The 21,078-nt window shown below is 35.7% G+C and overlaps 1 pseudogene; it reads right to left on the bottom strand.

The window, feature by feature from the left end:
• Window positions 1–2,589: 2,589 nt before the first annotated feature.
• On the bottom strand, window positions 2,590–2,905 carry LOC112821053 (ATP synthase F(0) complex subunit f, mitochondrial pseudogene; annotated as a pseudogene).
• Window positions 2,906–21,078: the final 18,173 nt, after the last annotated feature.

Below are 21,078 nucleotides of genomic sequence, written 5' to 3'. Positions count from 1 at the left end.
CCATCTTATTTATATATTGCATTTCTGCATATGATTTAATTCAAGGAGCAATTACAATGACTTATACAAAAAGTATAAAAAATAACTGCTTTAATATACTACCTTTCCCAGGGTTACTTACATTTAACAGATTGCATTAGAGACCTTTCAAGGACTTAAAATACAGAAAACCTAATTGTGAAATGGCTCAGTGTTTTACTGGTGATTTGGAAGGTTTGGGGGACAAAAAGGCTCACTGGTGTCCTTTGAATTATACCACATAGGTAAATGCTTTCACTAGTAATGAAAACTCAAGTGTGGTCTTAAGAAGAGAAATAATGCATGGATTTTCTGCGACTGAATATCATTCTGATGAAAAGACAAAACTTCAACTTTGCTGATTCCCTCTTTTAAAATAATGATAAATGCCTGAAAAATTTGACATTCAGTGTTCAATATGAGATTGCAGTGCCTAAGATAAACAAAGAATTCAAAAAGAAATGAAAAACCCCTTATTAAATAGCTCTAACATTTCTTGTGTAAAAAGCTGGAAAATAGGAGAGAAAAAGCCATTTCTGGGGAAACAGTTTACATACAAGAAGAAAGATTATTCAAACTGTGTGATAAACAAGAACTAACACAAAATCACGGCTCTCTTCTTGGGCCACGCAGGTTGTGCCTGATGTCAGACATTGGCTAGGATCCTGGTGTCAGTTTATTTGTTTTGTTTAGTTTCAACTACTTATTTTGTATATTCTGCAGTAAAATGTATTAGAAAGAAAATATTATACCTCCGTTACTACTATTTGATAATGAAAGATTTGCTAAAATAAAAGAATCTTTGAATGTCAGTAACTTATTTCAAAATTTCCTCAGAAAGACACTCAACTTGTGATGTTTGTTTTTTCCTGCTCAACATCAATGACCTACATAGGCCACTGGCCTGGGCTTAAGGAAAAAAAAATGTTTTATCACAAAAGCCAATGATAGCTTTTGACATCTGTGCTAGATCCATTTCCTACCTGCTGTGCTTAATTTCAGAATTCAGTTCTATCATTAAAATAAAAACCTTGTTGGCTCTTCCATCGATGTGCCACATTACATCAATTTTCTCCAAGCATCACGTACAATTTCTAGGTACCAGTGCCCCCTGGACTTACTTGGAATTTCAGATCTTGCTACCCTGCTGAATGAATTGATCTTGTACATTGTGGGATGACATGTGACCTGTGGAAATACATTGTTTCTTGATTCTTTTCCCCAACTCACGTCCTGAAATGACCTATTTTTCCACATCTTTGCTGGACTTACTTGTGATTCCTCTTTGATCCCATAAAGATGATCTTTCCACTGGAAATAACTGGACACAGTGGGACTGGGCTGAGTATACATTTTTCAGTGTCGTCCTCCATCCTGTGCTGTCTCTTGAATTTCAGTTTTAAACAACAACTGAGAATATTAACTCAGAGCCATGATTTAGCAGCTGAATAACTAAAAGACTCTGTCAGAACCTTAGGAGTCTGTGGCTGTAGATTTACTAATGCTGGTGTTTTGATATTAATGAGAGGCCCAGGACAGATACCTTTGATTTTGGAGAAGAGAAACTGATAGATTTTGGATTCTGTACAGAAGAGATGTACATTTCCTTTAGAGAGACAGAAGCAATATTCCCTCTTGTTGAGTCTGCTTTATAGTTATTCCTAATAAGTTTATGTCTGAGTACCTGTTTACTAGTTTACTAGTTATGAAGAAAGCAGGTGCTTCATATCATGTTCCATCTCTCATTCCCTCTTGGACAGTGGTAGCTCCATCCATTCTGTTCCCTAGAGCAAGAAACATGGCTGTTGTCTGTTCTGCATTCACCAGGTGATTAAACTCTGTTCCTTTTTACTTTGATAAATCTATCTTCTATCTATTTTGTCTTTTTCTATTTCCATAGCTACAGCTTCCTTTCAGAGAATTATCTGAATGTCTGCAGCAGACTTCCTGATTTATGTCATTTCTCTCTCCCTCTACAGTGCCCCTAGAGAGATTTCTGTAAAAGGCAAATACCATGCCACTTCCCTGTTTAAAAGTCTTTGAGGGTCCCTATCCCATAGTACATTGCTTGGGAATGGGAAAAGATAGGTGGAAAATGTGCAGAGCTTGCCGTGTGACTCAGACACATGCCTCCCTTCCCAGATTGAGAATCAATGATTTACAAGATAGTAGTAGCTAACAATTACGTCAGACGGTATTTTAAAGGCTTTATATGTATTTACCCATTTAATGTTCACAAATATCTTTTAGTTACAGGTCCTGTTTTTAGGTCCATTTTATAGATGAGGGAAGGAAGTTATAGCAAAGATAAGTAATTTGTCCAAAAATGACACAACTCATTAGTGGCAGAAGAAAGAGGCAGAGTGGAGATACTCTAGTTCCCAAGGCTGTGTTGCTAAGCTGCACACTATGTTTGTTCCCTCAGTGGAGCTCTGGTTTCCTGCTTCTATTTATGTGAATATTAGTGATTTGCATGGAATATCTTCTGTGTGTGTGTGTTTTTTTTAAACCAGTCATCTTTTATTGGATGTTCATTCTGATTAGCATGTGAAAGGATTCAAGGGTGCAAGGCAAAGGTCATGGTCAGGAATGCCGAATGTGCCTCCACACTGGGCCCTCTTCAGTGGTACTTGCGTAGCTGCTCGTGCTTGAGTTCCTTGTAACAACGACAGTAGTTGAAAAGCATATAAGCTGCCAGCACCACCATAGAAATCCCAGCGACACCCCCTTTCTTCACATTGACATACTTGTAGTACCGGTAGTAACTTCTTTGAAACGCTCCAGCAGTGCTCTTGGGGGTGAAATCCCACATCAGTATCCAGCTGGGCAGCTCTCCTAGTTGCACACCCATGAGCTTCTTCTCCTTCACTGGTATGACTGACGCCATCTTGGAGCCCTTGGTGTCCTCTCTCTCTTTCATGTTTTTAATCTCCAGCCTTCCAGCCTTCCAGCCTTTAAAAACTCCTCTAGTGTCTTTGGAATTCTTTCAAGCAGGGCTAATTTAATTGTGAGATAAGCATAAAGATTTTTCATCCTAGAACGATTTACTAAAGCAGGTAGTGAAAATCCTGGTAAAACAACATTAAAATAAGATACTTTCTCACTTATCTAGGTGCCTTAGATGTGAACCTAATTGAGGGGATCATAAAGGAACATGACAATGTGAAACAGGAGTTGGCAAAAGATAGAAAAATTGTATAATACATTTTCTAGGGAAGCATGTTGACTCAGATTTCTCTCTCTAGTAAAAGATGATTGAATTAGTCAGAGACTGAAATTAAAATCTTCCTAAAGAAAAATTAAAAAACAAACTTCCTAAACTCATTGACTGAAATTCTCTTAAGAGGTAAGTTACTGATAATGAAGGAAGTATGGGTTGCATGCAATAAATCAGAGAAGCAAGGCAGTGGAATATCTGAAAAAAGTAAGATGAAAAAAGACTCAGGACACTTCATATCCTTGAAACTGCATTTCTGTGGTTGGCAAATGCTAAAAAGGAGCACGTTCAATGCTATGATATGACATAAAGGAACTTGTCGTTCACAAGGGATTGATATACCTTTTCAGGAACATCGCTTCATGATTGGGGAAGAACAACTGTGTTACCTTCTCCTGTAGAGTGGTTGGGATAGTGTGCTGATTTTTATATTTTTTAAAAAGCTTTATTGAGATATAACTTGCATACCATAAGATTTGCCTGTTTTAAGTGTATAGTTCAAGGAATGTTTGTATATTCATCATCATCATAATCTAATTTTAGAAACAGTCATTCTCCATTTCTATCCACAGCCCTGGGTGACAACTCATCTACTTTCTGTCTTAATATATTTCTGTCTTTCTGTTTTTGCTTTTTATGGATACTTCATATAAGTGGAATCATATAATATGTACTCTTTGTAAGGCATGGAGGGGGTTGAGAAAGATTTTAGAAGCTTTCTCTATTCTCTAGAGAGGAATGGTATTCTGTATTCTAGCAAGTGTGAGGATTCTATACATTTGCACTTTCTATTTTGTGATCTTGGACAGGTTGCCTAATCTTTTTTCAGTTTCTTCATCTGTAAAATGGAAATAATAATAGTACTTGTCTTATAGGGGTTTATGGGAATTGAATGCATATTTGCATAATATGCATAAAGGTTTTAGAATGGGGCCTGGCTATACTAATATTACATGCAACTTTTATTTATTTATTTATTTATTTATTTATTTATTTATTTATTTAAAGATTTTATTTATTTATTTGAGAGAGAGAGAGAATAGAGAGCACAAGAGGGAAGAGGGTCAGAGGGAGAAGGAGACTCCCCGCTGAGCAGGGAGCCTGATGCGGGACTCGATCCCGGGACCCCAGGATCATGACCTGAGCTGAAGGCAGCTGCCTAACCAACTGAGCCACCTAGGCGCCCATTACATGCAATTTTTAAATGTTATTGCTAGTTTGATTATCATCACTATACCTGAAGAAGAGGAATATAGTTGGGCAGATTTTTGAGTCTTGGTAAATTGGTGCTGTTATCCTTGAAGTGATCAGTGAATGTAAATCTACGCACAGGGAAGGAAATTAAGAAGTAACTCTTCTCCTACAGGAATAAAACTGCCACATTAATGAATGGCAGCTTCCTAAATAATCAAAGGAAACTATGGTGAAGAGGGAAGGGTACATCATTTTCCCTGGGGACCAGCTGACTTTTCTTTCCTTGGTGTGAATCACATGAGTGTGGTTCCCTTCTTGGGAAGTTCCATCTCCATAACAGAGGAAAAGAATCAAGGGGTTATGGCAAGATTGCACAATTTTCCTACATTCTAACAACAAAGCAGAAGAATGTCCTTTTAAAAAAGTCCTGTACCAAGGCCAATTTCTGCAGCACACTTCAAAATAATCTCTATTCATCAACTACTCTGTCACTTCCAATAGATTTTTTTTTTTTTTCAAAGCTAAGTAGAATGGCTTATTTACTCCAGACTTGCCCTGTGAAATCTAAGCTGGCTGACCAATCTGTCTGTTTTACAACCTTAGCAGGTGGGAAAAACTTTGGGGGCAGCAGGTGTTACATTTCTCAAGTGGCTGCAAAATAGGACTACCCTTGAAAGATGAACATTCTCTTTGCTTTCTTTTTCCTGGAACAACTCTGACAGTCTGGTGTCTAACCTTGGTAAAACTTTCTAATATCTTTCCCACTACTGAAATGGATAATAAGAGAAATACGTCATTTCTAATGAACAATTGTCACTTATTATGGAGTTGTATTTTCTGGGGGATCCAAAGTGTGATTGTATTCTCTGTTACATAGAGTGAACCCCTCAGGGAACTTTTTGCAGCCTAGAGTGTTCAAGTCAATTACTTTAATAGCTGCTTCTGTTATGAAAGTTTTATTTAAAAAAATAAAAGGATATGTCGGGAGATCTATTTTAGGTGAATTTTTATATTGTCCCCTTGATTTCAATTAAAATCTTACACTTTAAAAAAATCTCAAAACTTTGAGTTCCATAGTCAATTGATTTCTCAAGGTGAGTCTGATCACATTTGTCTAACTTCTTTTACTTAACACTGCCAATAATCTACCTGTTACTAGAGGTGGTAGTAGCATGGTGGCTTTAGTAAAACATTTTCATGTATTTCATATATCTCTTCAGAGGTAATTCTAAAGTATGTCCCCAGGATGATTTTTATATTATATGATCACTCTATGCACTTAAAAAAAGTACTAACAATATGATCATCCAAATGATAGGCCTGAATATCTCATCTATTTGGATTTCTTTTATTTTAGGCAAATATTTTTGAAAAATGTCAATATTAAAGTCATTCCTTTCAGATTCTACATGGTTGAGCACCAGTGAATGAGTTTCTCATTTTTGATATTTCTCATTCTTTTAAAATGTCTAATCATCAAGAATTTGTAATTCCTAATTCATTCAAAATAAGAAGCTGGGTGACCAGGGCACCTGGGTGGCTCAGTTGGTTAAGCATCTGCTTTTGGCTCAGGTCATGATCCCAGGGTCCTGGGTTCGAGCCCCACATCGGGCTCCCTGCTCAGCGGGGAGCCTGCTTCTCCCTCTCCCTCTGCCTGCCTCTCTGCCTACTTGTACTCTCTCTTTCTGTCAAATAAATAAATAAAATCTTAAAAAAAAAAAAAGCTGGGTGACCCAGAAACTTTCTGATGAGAAGCTATTTGAGATGTCTTTTCTAGTAATCAGTAAAAAAATCTATGTAGATGATCAAAGGGAAAGACCAGAAAAATCAGAATCAGACCCTAAAATAGATAATAGTTATGTAATTCATAAAACTGGCATCTCCAGTTAGTGGGCAAAGGATAGTTAATTCAATGAACAATGTTGGATCAAGTGATTAATGATTTAGGGGTGAAAATAAAATATCTATTTCAGGGGCACCTGAGTGGCTTAGTTGGTTAAGCATTCGACTCTTGATTTCGGCTCAGGTCAGGATCTCAGGATTGTGAGACTGAGCCCCACGTTGGCTCTGTGCTGCATGTGGAGCCTACTTAAGATTCTCTGTCTCCCTCCCCCCGCCCCTCCCCCCATATACTTCACCTTATACAAAATAATTTTCACATGGATTAATATTTTAAATATAAAAATAAAACCATGAAACCTTAGGGAAAGGATGAATATTTATCTGATCTTTTTGTAGCAATGGCTTCCAAGCATGAAAAATAAAGCTCTATAAATCATAAAAAAAAAGGGGACTGAGATATTTGACCATGAAACATGAAGATCTACACATGGTAAAAACACCTCAACCAAATTTTAGTACAAAGGATGAAGTGGGAAAGATGTAATACACATGGAAAAGTAATGACATTGTTAAATATGAGGAAATATTGCAAATGAATGGAAACAACAAATACCTTAATAATGGACAAAGAGTTGGCCATCTGCTCACCAAAATATGAAAGACCAATAAACATGACAAAATGTTCTAAATTATCTATTGATGAAATAAAAATTAAAGTATTATTGGACTGTTACTTTTGTTTTATTTATCTGGCAGATTTTTTTGTTTTAAAATGACACTTGGTTAATGCGGGGGTAAATGAGTGTTACTACATACTGGCAGTGAGTGTAAATTGGTATAACTTGGTAGAGGACAAAACTGTAGTTGCAAAAGATTCTGGTTATAAAAAACATTCAAAATATTGGGGAAATAAGTATGAGTCTAAGAATGAGTCTAATTAAGCATGAGTCTAAGAATGAGTCTAAAGATTTAGTGATAAAGATATTCATAGAAGTGTTTTAATAGCAAATAAAATTGGAAACACTACTAATATGCAATTTATTGGGTAAAATATGATTCATAGAAGGTACACATGCATGTCATCAATTATGTCATAGAAGTATTACTTAGGTAGAAAACTTGCTTATTAGAAAAGTTGGTTACAAACAACATATACATCATCTAACACATGGAAAATATATTCCCCAAAATATTTATAGCACTTTTTTGGTAATGAAATTATGGGTGATTCTAATTTTCCTTTTTGGATTTATTGATTCCAATTTTTAATTTTTAATTTATTATTTTTTTAAAGATTTTATTTATTTATTTGACAGAGAGAGACACAGCGAGAGAGGGAACACAAGCAGGGGGAGTGGGCGAAGGAGAAGCAGGTTTCCCGCTGTGGGGCTTGATCCCAGGACCCTGGGACCATGACCTGAGCCGAAAGCAGAAGCTTAACGACTGAGCCACCCAGGCGCCCCTGATTCCAATTTTTTAAAATAATATATCATTATTTAAGAATAAACCAAACAAACGCTATGATATACTTTAGGTTTATGTCATGGTTAAGCCCTTTCTAATCATATTGTCTAGATTACAGACCTGTCTTCACCACTTACTAACTGTATGTGACATCGGGCAAACTGTTTCATTTTGAGTTTTCTCATTGTAAAATGGAGAAAACAAACTTAACCACCTCATAAAGTTAGTTTGAAAAGTAATTGAAATCAGGCAAAACTGTAATACTATGTCTGGCATTTATTGATTTTGCTTTCAATATCAGCTATTGTTATGTGAGTAAAGGTTTTGTCATAGTCATAAAGTTCCATGTTGCCTGGAGTAGATGGTGAGACTGATTCTCTAGGCAGCTTATGTTTTCATATCCATTGTAAGAACATTTTCAGCTGGTCAGGTACTGTTGTAAATTTGTGCATTGCATGAAGGCACCAGGGACAGGGCGAATGGAGCTAAAAGCAGCCTCATTGTATTTTATCAACTTATGTGCATTCCCACTGAAAGGGCAGCCAATAGCTGGCAGAAACACTAATGTTTTTGTTCTTATGTAAAATCCACTGTCATCCTACAACAATAATAACTAATAATCTTCATCCCTTAAGTTTTGTGTCTTACGAGGTTAATTGTATCCTCCTTTCCACAAAGAAAAATAAGTGCTTTCTTCTATTGTGTAATACCTCAGAACTCTCAAAACTCCACCAGTTAGTGAAATTCCATCAGGTCACCTACTTTAGTAATGTTACCTTAACCTTAAAAAAAGTTTTAACTTTGCCATTATTTTCAATGGCCTAAATCATCTTCAAAATGTTTCGGGGGAAATGCTGAATTTTACACAGTAGCCATTTCAAATAACAGAATAATGTATCAAGCTGTACTGTGTTCTCTCTCGTATTTTGTGCTATTGAAATCTACCTGCTGTTTAAATTCCATAGCCTGGCACTCTGATATTAACCTGGAGCCCTAAACTCCACAGGATTTACCAAACATACCGACAATGTCCTATTAACTTACTCTCTGCCTTCCTTTCTCTGTATCTCTCAGATATGAGCTTGTAATTTTCTGTGGTGGGGCACTTGTGTGTAATAGCTTGTGTCATCTAATTGAATGAGGGGTTTAAAGCACATTAAGCACTTAGAGGAAATTGTGCCAGAATATAATGCCCTTTCCTGGCTGTCAGCTAGCTCTGGGTCCTAATCAATAGGCTGATCAACAGTTGTAGAAGAGAGACGAGGGTGACGGAAACACTGTACTCTAATGAGTAGGGAAACAGAGAGAAAACCGGATCCTTTTCAAGGGGGAATGGAAATAAAATTAAAGGACCGAGATAAAAATAATCGATTCAGTGTTGTACAAACATTTTTGCAATGCCTCCTGTGTGCGTGGTGCTGGGTTACATGTCAGGGAGAATGCAAAAATACACGACCTTCTTTTGATACTGGCAGATCCTGGGAACTGACTACTTTGGAATAGGACCGGACCATTTATATCCAAAAGTTTGATGTTCTTGTTTTTTTAACCAGAACAGTACAAAAGCCACATGTCCTTTAGTGCCACTAAATGCATTTTTCTGTTTTCTTCTGACCAGAGAGTGAAGGTGAGCCAGAGTAGTTATTCATTAAGATAAAACTAGAGGAAAAAGCTGCTTGGCAAGACTGGTGAGGGAGGAGGGTTGTATAAGGACAGAGCCATTTTTCTCCGAATTCCATGTTGTCTCCTAAAAAAATCTATACCAATCTCTAGGTGCAAATTAATTAATGATATTGTGACTAGTTTATTTATAATCCCATAACACATGCAATCTTTAACTCTAAACCCTGGTTACTGACCCAAGCCTGTGGGGTGATTGTTCTAATAGTGAAAGGGAGAAGGGAAAGAATGATGGAAAACATAAAATACTGACAAAGAAGCAGAGGAAATTTCAGTCCTTCCCACAAATGGTGAGGAAAATAAAAATACTTTTCTTCTCCTTATATATATATTCTTTATAACAGCCAAGCCTGCAGCATGTGTCAGGGGCAGATCAAATATTAAAAGCAAATTTTAATAAGTGAGACTCAAAAAGGGATTTATAAAGCTCAGGGGATTTGGAGAGGAGTGCTCAGTTCAGGGAATTCCACAGCTCGAGGGCAGACCAGGTAAATGCTCTGTTGCCCATGGATGAGGGACCTGACAAGGGGGTTGATGAATTTGAGATTTATTATTAGAAAGTAGGGACTGAGGGCACGTATAAATGGAGGCCAATTCTGATAGGAGTGTAAGGGAAGTTCCACAGAGGTAATGAAAAATTCTGAGCCAAATTTTAAAGTCAATGTACTGACTGATAGTGAGTGAGTGTAAATCTGCCACTCTGATTGAATTTATGGCCAGGAGTAAATGCAGGGGTTGCGGGAGGCTGAACAATGGTGTGCTTTGTGAGTGTTAGACTTGGGAGAGTTTCCATATTAACATAATCTAGAAGCCGTAACAGGAAGCATTATAACAGCAGAAGCAGCACAAGGACTTTAAAAAATAATCGTGGGTTAACTACTTTAAATCCTTGGACTAGCTCAATGAAAGGGTTTTCCTCTGCTAAAAGCTTTTAGAATAGTTACAGGCAAATGATTTGGAAAAACAAAGAGTAATGTGGAAATAAAAGTTCATAAAGCGATAGCAGGACCTTCATAAGTGCCATTTAAAGGGAGATTGGCAAATGTGGCAAGTAACTAGAGACACACATTAACTGGCTACAGAAGAAGGGGAGTGTGTGATGTCGGCACGCGACGATGCTAGAGAGGTAATTGTTTCTTATGATACAGGCATGTTCTCAGTTCTCAACAAGGGCTATTCTTCCACATGGAAAACTGTAAAACACTGCACTGTGGTATTAGAGCTACTAAAATCCCTTCAGTTTGATCCGCTCTTCTGCCCCTGAACTTTCTTGGGACTAAAGTATTTACTGCCAATGGATTTTAAAAGAAGCCCACTTCACAGACAGCATCAGCATCCCAATTCACAATCTAAAGGCTGAGGAGAACCACATTTAACTTCTTCCTTGCCTTCCTTTATGCCTTCTTTATGTCTTCTTTAATAATATTTGAAGACTTACCTGTCTTAAGAGGAACTTTAGAAATCTTTGAGGGCAGGAACAGATCTTTTGTAGTCTTCAGGGTCTAACACAATGTCTTATACAAAGAAGATTAGTAGTTTTTAAAAAATGTTTTTATTGAGTAGTAAGTCGATTCTAGCATTTATGTTGACTATTTAAAATTACTTTTCAATACTATTAAAATTACCTCCTGTCTTTATCCATTTGCCCTGCCATAACAGAATACCATAGAGTAGTTGGCTTATCAACAACAGAAATTTATTTCTCTCAGTTCTGGGCACTGGGAAGTCCAAGATCAAGGTGCTAGCAGAATTGATGTCTGGGGAGGCTCTCCTGCTTCCTGGTTTATAGACTGAATGGCTATCTTTTCCAAGGGTTGAGAGAGCTCTCTGGATCTCTTTTATAAGGACACTAGTCCCATTCATGAAGGTTGCACCCTCTTGACCTAATCACTTCCCAAAGACCCCACCTCCTAAAACCATCGCTTTGGGGGTTTGGATTTCAACCTATGAATTTTGTGGAGATACAACCATTCAGTCCATAACATCTATGAATATTGTTTTCATTTTTATCATCCACAGATACAGAAAATGGACATAGTTAAAGAAAATATATTGGGCATAGTAAATAGTTAATGAGAAAAAAGATTAATAAATTCAGTAATTGGTTTTATTCTTCCAATTTATTCAACAAATATCATTAACCATTTATTTTGTGCCAGGCACTCTTTTAAGTGCTTGAGGTACCTTAAAGAACTAAAATGCCCTGCCTCTTGCGTAGCTTACATTTTGGTTGGGGGTGTGGGGTGGCAGACAATAAACAACACCCCAAAGAAGTATACTATGTAGTATATTATAAGGTGGTGAAAGCTATGGAGGAAAGATCTAGAGAAGGGAGGGGAGCACTGGGAATGTGGTAGGGAAGCAGGGAAAGTGAAAATTTAAAATAAGCTTTTGGGACAGGTGAAGATTGAGTAAAGCTTTGAAGGAAGTGAAGAAGTGAGTCGTGGGGATCTTGGGGGGAAACCAAAACAAGGGACTCTGGCAGTGATGTGCTTGGAGGGTAGGAGCAGAACGAAATGAAGGAAAAAGCAATACCAGTTGGTGGCAGATTTTCTATGACCTTGTAGATCACATTGTACTCATAAAACAAATGCATTAGCTTTTATTTTGAGGGAAACGGGACATATTCGGTTTTCAAATACAGGAATGACATGATCTAACTTCCTATCTTTAAAAGATGCCCGTGTTATGTTGGTGATAGAGTTTAGGGTGCACGACTGGAATAAATATTTACTGAGGTCTTATGGTGCTCGATTTAGTGTCGGTCCGTGAGTTAGGAAGATGTGATCGTTTGAGGCTGAACAGAACATAGTGGGAAGTACAAAACTGACAGCTTTTATGCTTTAAAATTAAACTGTTGGGTGTTTTCTTAGTAAGAAACTGTAAGCCATACAGAGCAAAACAGTGACATATAATGAAGGTATGATATTAAATGATTATGTGGCCTTTACTCAGTGATTCTAAGCGGTGGAGATTTTAAACCTGGAGGAGACCTTAGAAATTATCTCATAATTTGACACTTTCTTGTACACATCGAAGATCTGAAGGCCAGAGAGGAGTCAGGTGGGGAATTCCATTGACCTAAATGCTTGGCCTGGATTTCACTACAGATGTTCAGATCCAAGTTTAGTGGTTTCTCTCCAGTAGGGCATTTTCTCTCTGTTTGTAGTAGTGTTAATGTCTCCTAAAGTCTTTAAAACGTGAGGAACATTCTCTGGGTAGAACTATTGTCACAGTTCTTTCTTAAAAGAAGAGAGGGAAAAAAAAAAAGCTTTTTGAGCAACTCATCAGAGACATGACCTAGTGCCCCCGTTGAACAGATAGACACTGAAATTTATTGTCCCCGATGAAAACTATTTTAAAAGTCTAATGGGAAAAAATATCTTTTTGGATTGTGGGGAAGAGATCCAGAGTTCTGTCTTTGAAATGCCAAAAGCCAATGAACTTCACTAAAGGAGGGAAACAATAATCTGCATAATCAAAGTTTCATTTCTCTTCAGCTTCAAAATGCCAAATACCAAAATATTAACTTCTGGGAGCTCCAGGTTATTTTTTTAGGTTATTTTTTAATAGGAGGATGTTAAAATTAGTTTATGTATTGACAGCAGCATGGATGACCCTGAAATAATATGTACAAATATTACTGATAACTGTAATGGTTACTTTTCATATAAACAAGAGCCAAAAATAGCAACAAGAAAAAAGGACAACAAAGGAACACAAACATAAACAATAAACAGCAGCTAAATAGGGAGAAGTTTGTTTCTTTCCTACAAAACAATCTGGCCAGTCTTTTCTGGTGTCACAACTCTTTTCCAAGAGCTCACTCAGGGCCTTGGACCCAATCATTTTCATGCTCTAGAGCAAAGGTCAATGTATATATATTTGGTGAAAAGTCCAATAGAAAATATTTTAGCCTTTGTGGTCATACCATCTCCATTTCAACTATTCAACTCTGCTACTGTGGTGTGGAAACCGAGCAGTCCTAGACTTTATATAACGTGATATAACAATGGGTGTGGCTGTGTTCCAATAAGACTTTGTCTAAAAATAGGCAATGGATCTTTAGATTTCAGGGAATGATTTCATGGTAGGAACTTCTAGGTTGCTGTCTCAGTCTGCATGGTTGAAGGTGGGTCACTAGGACATCAGCATTTTAACTTAAAACAAAGAGAAAAAGAAGCTAGAGAAATGAATGAGCCCTGTTACAAGTCCTAAGTGGCACCTTTTACTTCCACTCCCATTTCATTAGTCCAAAAGTAGTGTTGCCATACTTAGCTGCAGGGGATAATGGGAAATGCGCCAAATGTCCACGAAAGAATAAGAAGCTGAAGGACACTAGGAAACAGAATCAACACAATGCTTGATTTGCTTTATACTAAAATCTTGCCATTGATTACCCACCCAACAGATAATCAATGTGCTGATAATAAGTGATTACATATGTGTTTTAGAAATCCCTATATTTCTTCATTTTTTATTATGAAAAATTTCAAATATATAAAAAAATGGAAATAATTGTATAATAAATGCCCAAATACCCATTACTTAGGCTCTGCAACATATATTTTGCTACATTTGTTTGATTTTATATTCATCTATGTATGCTTCTGTCCAACAATAAATCCATATTTTTAAAATTTTTATTTATTTAAAAAATTTTTTTTAAATCCATCTTTTTGTTTTCAAAGCAAATTGCAGATATCAGCATATCTCACTTCTGAGCACACATGTCTTCATCAGTGTTATTAATTAGAGTTCAATGTTTGACTATGATTTTTTTAAGATAGAATTACACACAATAAAATGTGTGAATCTTAAATGCGTCATCCAATGAATATTTTTAAAAATGTAAAGCTTTGTAACCCTATTGTATTTCAAGATGTAGAAATTTCAGTCGCTCCAGGAAGTTCCTCCTATTCTTCTAGATCAATCTCCCCACTCTTCTTGTTCTTACCATAGGGTAGTTTTGGCTGTTCTAGAACTTCATGTAAATGACATCACATAATATGCATTTTTTTGGTGAAATATTTCTTTCACTCACTCAGCATAATATGCTCTCATCTTGTTTTGTGTTTTTACATTTCATCCATGTTGTTGCATATATATCAGTAGTTCATTTACATTTCATCCGTGATGTTGCATATATATCAGTATGAATATTCCACAGGATGCTTATCCATGCTACTATTGATAGACTTTAGAATTTTTTTTATCAGTTTGGGGCTATTAACAATAAAGCTGCTATGAATATTCTTATGCAAGTTCTTTTGTTGATGTATATACATACACAGATACATGTATCATATACATATATATACACTCACGTGTGTGTGTGTGTGTGTGTGTGTGTGTGTGTGTGTGTGTGTATCTTTCCATGTGGGCTCCATCTCACACCCTGAGATCATGACCTGAGCTGGAAACCAAGAGTTGGATGCTTCACCGGCTGCGCCACCCAGGTGCCCCTATATTTAGTTTTATAAGAAAAATCTAAAATCTTTTTTTTCCATGTGATTGAACCATTTTATACTTCTATCATCAGTATATAAGAATTAGTTACTCTACGTGCTCACCAACATTTAAGGTTGTTAGTGTTTTTAATTTTAGCTCTTTTGGTGGTTGAATCATGGACCTACGTTTTTTTCTGTGGAGGATTCTAACAGAAGGCAGTATATTATCTTTAAAGAATTATAATTAATTTATTGTAGAGTTGACATAATTTTCTTGCTGAGCTATTGACATAGAGGTCGCACCTCTTGATTCAGTGAGAGCAGAGCTCTGCTGCTTTGCTGAACCCCCTGGAGCAAAGTCCATGTGGTAGTTTATGTAAATAGGTCTAGAATTCAGTGGGAGTGGGAAAGAAGGTCATTTATGTAGGTTAAAATGTAAATACTACCCCTTGATGATCATTCTGAATGATTAAAACTATTTAAAGAGATATATCAGAGGACTATCTTGAGAAAACTCAAAAAATAACTCCATTTTTCTTTTCTAAAGTTTACTAATTAAAATAATGTCAATCAAGACAAATATGCTAAGCCTATTTACTGAAACAAAGCAAAAAATGAAGTGTTACAAAAGTAAACATTTAGCTGAGCTTTGTTTTTCTTTCCATAACTTTAGTCTAAGAATTTTGATAAGTATAACAATATAAAACATAAAAATCATGAAGAGAGGCAGAGAAATATGCCATTATGAAAGCAAAGTTACAGGAACAGGTAAGAATAAAGGAGATGGGGTAATGTGCCATTCTATGGTATATGTTTTTTTCTTCTCTTTCTCTGTCAGTCTGTTGCGTTTAGGATCGAAATATGGGCATCTTCTAGCATTTAAAAGAAGATAATGGAAGAGGAATGCCAATGAAAAGGAACAACAAGAATGACAACCCTGTTTTTTTAAATTGACTTCTTTTCATATCAATATTTGTATTGATATTGATATTCGTATCAGTATTTGAGAACATTAATAAAGAACAAGCCTCCCTCCTTCCTTCCTTCCTTCCTTCCTCCTTCCTTCCCTCCTTCCTTCCTTCCTTCCTTCCCTCCCTCCCTCCCTCCCTCTCTCCTTCCTTCCTTTCTTCCTTCCTTCTTCATTCCTCCCTCCTTTCTTCCCTTCCTTCCTTCCTTTCTCTATGGGGATAATTATTTTTTAAAAAAAGGTAAAATCACTCACATACGGATATAAGATAAACATATGGCAAAAATTTTGTTTAACTCATTATTAATGAGTGAGTCAGGCACACGTTACAGTTGGTTTAAAGAGAAATCTAAAGAACAGACACATTTATAAATCAGAAATATTGAAATGAATGAGCAAATGACACAAAACTGGCTTTTTCCACTATAAGGGAGGAAAATCAATTGAACCTTTGCCTAACAGAATTTATTTGCCTGTCTGTAGGCAAGAATTATTTTGCATTGCTATCGGTTATTTACAACTTACAGAGTTGTAAAATAGCTAAAAGGCAATGAAGGGTGCAGAGCTCCCATAGAATCAGAATCAGCAACCCAGAAGAGTGTGCTCTAAACAATGTATAGTTTTTCATTGAAATACAGTATTTTCCTTAATCTGTCGATCATATATCTGTGCCTATTGACTTACTCTATTTTTAAGAAATCCCCATGATTGTGCTTTATCACACAAAAAGCTTTAAGAAAAAATGCAAAATAAAAAATTAATCTTGCCACTAATTTTGAGTAAATAAAAAAACTGCCACCAAAAATCTTCCTGTGTGCTAATATGTAAGAGGGAGAAAACCAAGTAATGCAGTGATGATACATGCATGCAAGTATTTTTAAGAGACTACAAAGTCTGGACAGAATTTCATGCAAATCTCTATGGTAAAGTACAGTTGGCCCTTGAACAATGTGGGAGTTAGGAGCATTAACCTTCACAGTCAAAAATCCTTGTATAACTTTTGACTCCCTCAAAGCTTAACAAATAGCTTACTGTTTACTAGAGACCTTACTGATAAAATAAACAGCCTGTAAAAACATATTTTGTATGTTATATGTATCATATGCCATATTCTTAAAGTAAGCTAGAGAAAAGAAAATGTTGTAAAGAAAATTATAAGAGAAAATACATTTATAGTACTGCACTGTATTTATTGAAGAATATTTGCATACAAGTGGACCCACACAATTCAAACCCATGTTGTTTAAGGGTTGACTATGGATAAAAATAAATAATAAGTAAATTTCTCTTATTTCCTCAAGAGACAAATGGATGCACCTTGTGATAGTCTTACAATGTCTTACAATGTAAAGTCATGACCTTACATTGTAAAATCAAAAGGTTGGACTTATCAGGTCTATTATATTTTCAAGAAGATACTTTAAGGAGTGGGAAAAAGTGAGCAGCAACCTTCTCCTACTTTATTGACAATTTTATTATTTTACCCTTATGTAGGATGTCACAAGATCCAGTGTTAGTTTAAACCCACTTAATATAAAAACCATCAAGGAGCAAAGTCTGATATACTGTCACTTTATAGCAAAAGCAAAATATGCAACTGTTTTTATTTTATTTCTGCTATATACACAAGTGTGCTTTTTTTTTTTAAGATTTATTTATTTATTTTAAAGAGTGAGAGAGAGTCGAGCATGGGGAGGGGTAGAGGGAGAGAGAAACTTCAGCAGACTCCACGCTCATTGTGGAGCTGGATGTGGGGCTCAGTCCTACATCCCTGAGATCATGACCTGAGCTGAAACCAAGAGTCGGATGAAAAATCATACCATTTTTAAGCATTTGTACCTAATGTAATTATTTTGTAAACTGAAAATCTACTCCTAATTGACGTTATTACCTTAGTAAAGATCATAAAAGGCTCATATTCTTCTGTTTTATACAAATGATTTCTAAATCATTTTTATCCTTGTTAGTTTAATCAGTGGATATTGAGGGTGAACAGAAAGAACATTTAAATTTTATTCTGAATTTTTTTTTTTTTTTGCCATCAAAGAATCTTAATTTTTGGACTAAAATTATTAAAGTTGTCATTTTTAACCTTGTTATTTGTTTTTTAGATGTTTACATTTGACAGTAGTTTTCTTTAAAATAAAACTAAATAGTTTCCTCTTCCCATCAAATCTACTGTCTGAAGCCTAATCAAAACATGATTTTGTAATGAGTTTTTAACTATGAACATTGTACATTGCAATGAACAATGAATTTAGATAAGTAGAAGATGCTGTGCTGGGTGAACATGATCCCTGAGATATTTCCATTTAAATGGTCACTGTAGGAGACAGCTTGTGAAGTTGCCATTTACAGTAGAGCACTGTGTAGATGTGATCCAGCAAAATGTCAATTAGATTTTCAACTCATGTTACTGAAATGTGAACTATAATGATCCCTGTCCAGTTTCAGTCAATGTGAAATGATACTCCTTATGCAGTGGAGAGGAGAGAGTTCATTGTGGCATGCATGAAATGTCAAAGATTCTGTCATGATAAAATCAAATCTAACATTTACAAATTTTTTTAAGTGACTAAATAATTATTATAATTTTTTTTAATCTTATTGTTGAAGAAAATCCCTTTTAAAAAACCGGTTGCTGAACAAGTTTTCCTTTTTAATACCTTGATAGTATAATACCTTGGTAAAAGTATGAATAAAACCTCTTATTCTGTTGTTATTGACAAATTCTTGAAAGCCTTTTACACTTATTTAAAGTTAGAGGAATTCAGTTTAATTCTGAAGCCCGACGAAAAATTAAGAAGGATTAAAACTGTAACTATATTATAACTAGTTTCCCACACTTATTAAAATATATATCTCCAATAATTTCAACAGGTCTTTTATTTTCACCACAGTATAAGTAACAATGTGATTTGCATATCTGCTATCAAATAATTTTCTACCTCCCCATAAAGAGGTTTCTAATTGGTTTAAAAAAACCTCAAAGATAATTTTCCCCAAGTGAGACAAAGCAACAAGAGAAGATTAGTAAATTGTTATTGTTTGTATACCATGTTTCACTTAGCACATTGTTAGCATTTTCTCATAATAATAAAAGATTTTTTAAAACACCATTTAAATCTTTGTACTGTTTTACCACTAAAATTGAACAATTTTCTTCTTTCCTTATATCATTTCCATTTTTTTCATATTTTATCCTTATAGTAAATAACTTCCAAAAGAGATCTATAAACAGATCCCTAATTTTTTCCATAGAATATATTTCTAAGAAGTAAAATTACTTACTCAGGCCCAAATTATGAATGTTTAAAGACTTTTAACCTATGGGGCATTACAGTTTTTGGTAATATTTATAATCCTAATATTGTCAATATAGTATTGAGTGTTATCTCTTTAATATTTGCTATTTTAATAATTTAAAAAAGTTTTATTGCATGCATATTTCTTATATCAATAGTGAAATAGACTATTTTGGTATATTGATCAGGCATTTCTAATACCCATTCTATGAGAATACAATCTGATGTTGGGTCTCCATTTTTCACTGATTTGTAAGCATTAGTAACATTAAACACTTTTTATTAATATGTGTTGCAAAATTATTTCCCAGTTAATAGTTTGCCTGTTAATTGTTAGGTACATTTTGCTTTTGGAGGAGGTCATCAAGAGGATATGACCAACTGTTGATCCTTGAGTTGGACTCTAAACTGGAGGCTCCTTACTCCCTACCCTGTCCCCCAAGTATATATTCCACCCACCATTCCCATCCTAGGAGCTGTTCCAAGGATGTAGCCTTGAGAGAGTAAAGTGTTGTTGAGGTCATCTGGATAGTATAAGTGACTAAATCCAGTTAAGGCCTCCCAAAAACTGCTAATATTCTGGCGGGCAGGTGCAGAGATCTAAAATCAACATTGGAAAAAATAAATAAATAAAATCAACATTGGTGCATGTCCAACTGGTCACATATGTATTTTTAATATTTCCCCACATAGGGTGAAACTTTTTCTTGCTGTGGATGATTTTATCTGTTTTCTGCCTTTGCTAGTCCCCTGTTCCTCCCTCATCTTTTCTGTATAATTTTTCCTAACTTTTGGCTCGAGCAGATCTGGAGATGGCTCATTGGTTTGGATATTTATTTTTCAACTTACATATACTTGAAAGTTCAAGGACTTCTCTGTCTCCTGGTTATACTGTAGGTGTGGTTTATGGTAGTTTTATTTATTCTCCTTTTGTTTTTTTTTTTTAAGATTTTTATTTTATTTTATTTATTTATTTGAGAGCAAGAGAGAGTGAGAGAGAGCACGAGAGCAGGGTGAGGGGCAGAGGGAGAAACAGACTCCCCGCTGAGCAGGGAGCCCAATATGGGGCTCGATCCCAGGACTCCAGGATCATGACCTGAGCCAAAGGCAGCTGCTTAACCGACTGAGCCACCCAGGCGCCCTATTTATTCTTTTAAATCTGCATGAAAGGGGTGCCTGGGTGGCTCAGTCGGTTAAGTATCTGCCTTCAACTCAGGTCATGATCCCAGGGTCCTGCGATCGAGCCCCACATCGGGCTCCCTGCTCAGCGAGAAGCCTGCTTCCTCCTCTCCCACTCCCTCTGCTTGTATTCCCTCTCTCACTGTCTCTCTGTCAAATAAATAAAATCTTAAAAAAAAAAAAAAACTTAAATCTGCATGAAAGATGTCTACAGAGATTCAGTAGTAGGCAGCTGCCATTATGCAAGGAAAATCTTCTTTTATGCATTTTGAAACAAATAATGATGAAACAACCAAGACTGTTTTTAAGGGTTCAAGAATTCACTTAAATATGGAATAGATCCTGTGTCTTGAACAGCTTCATCTATTTACTTTTTACCTTAAAACTACAATGTTAAATTTGTTGTAGGGAATCTTGATGATGCCACCATTGATAGAACTAGATTTTGGTTAAGATTTTTATTCTTTCCCAGCTCTTGATTATATTCACTACTCAGAAAAAGAAATTAATGATATTTTGGCATATTTTTGAAGTAATTCTTTCTAGAGTCAGATGTAGTCAAATAGTTGATTCAGAATTATTTGGCACTATCTCTCAAATTTGAAACATTTAAACTTTCTACTTTTGAATGTGATATGTATTTTTAGGTGGTTTCTAAATACTCCCAATTGTTATCTTTGTCTCATTTTGTGCACTAAAAAGAAATGTCTTCATAAATGTGGTGTTCACATTTGGCCTGAACATATGGAAGGGTTTGCCACA

Source organism: Callorhinus ursinus, unplaced genomic scaffold (genome assembly GCF_003265705.2).
Source record: "Callorhinus ursinus isolate GAN/ISIS: 27379988/994484 unplaced genomic scaffold, GSC_fseal_2.0 scaffold1, whole genome shotgun sequence".
In the NCBI taxonomy this organism is placed as follows: domain Eukaryota; kingdom Metazoa; phylum Chordata; class Mammalia; order Carnivora; family Otariidae; genus Callorhinus; species Callorhinus ursinus.
This window is presented reverse-complemented; position numbering and strand designations above follow the sequence as displayed.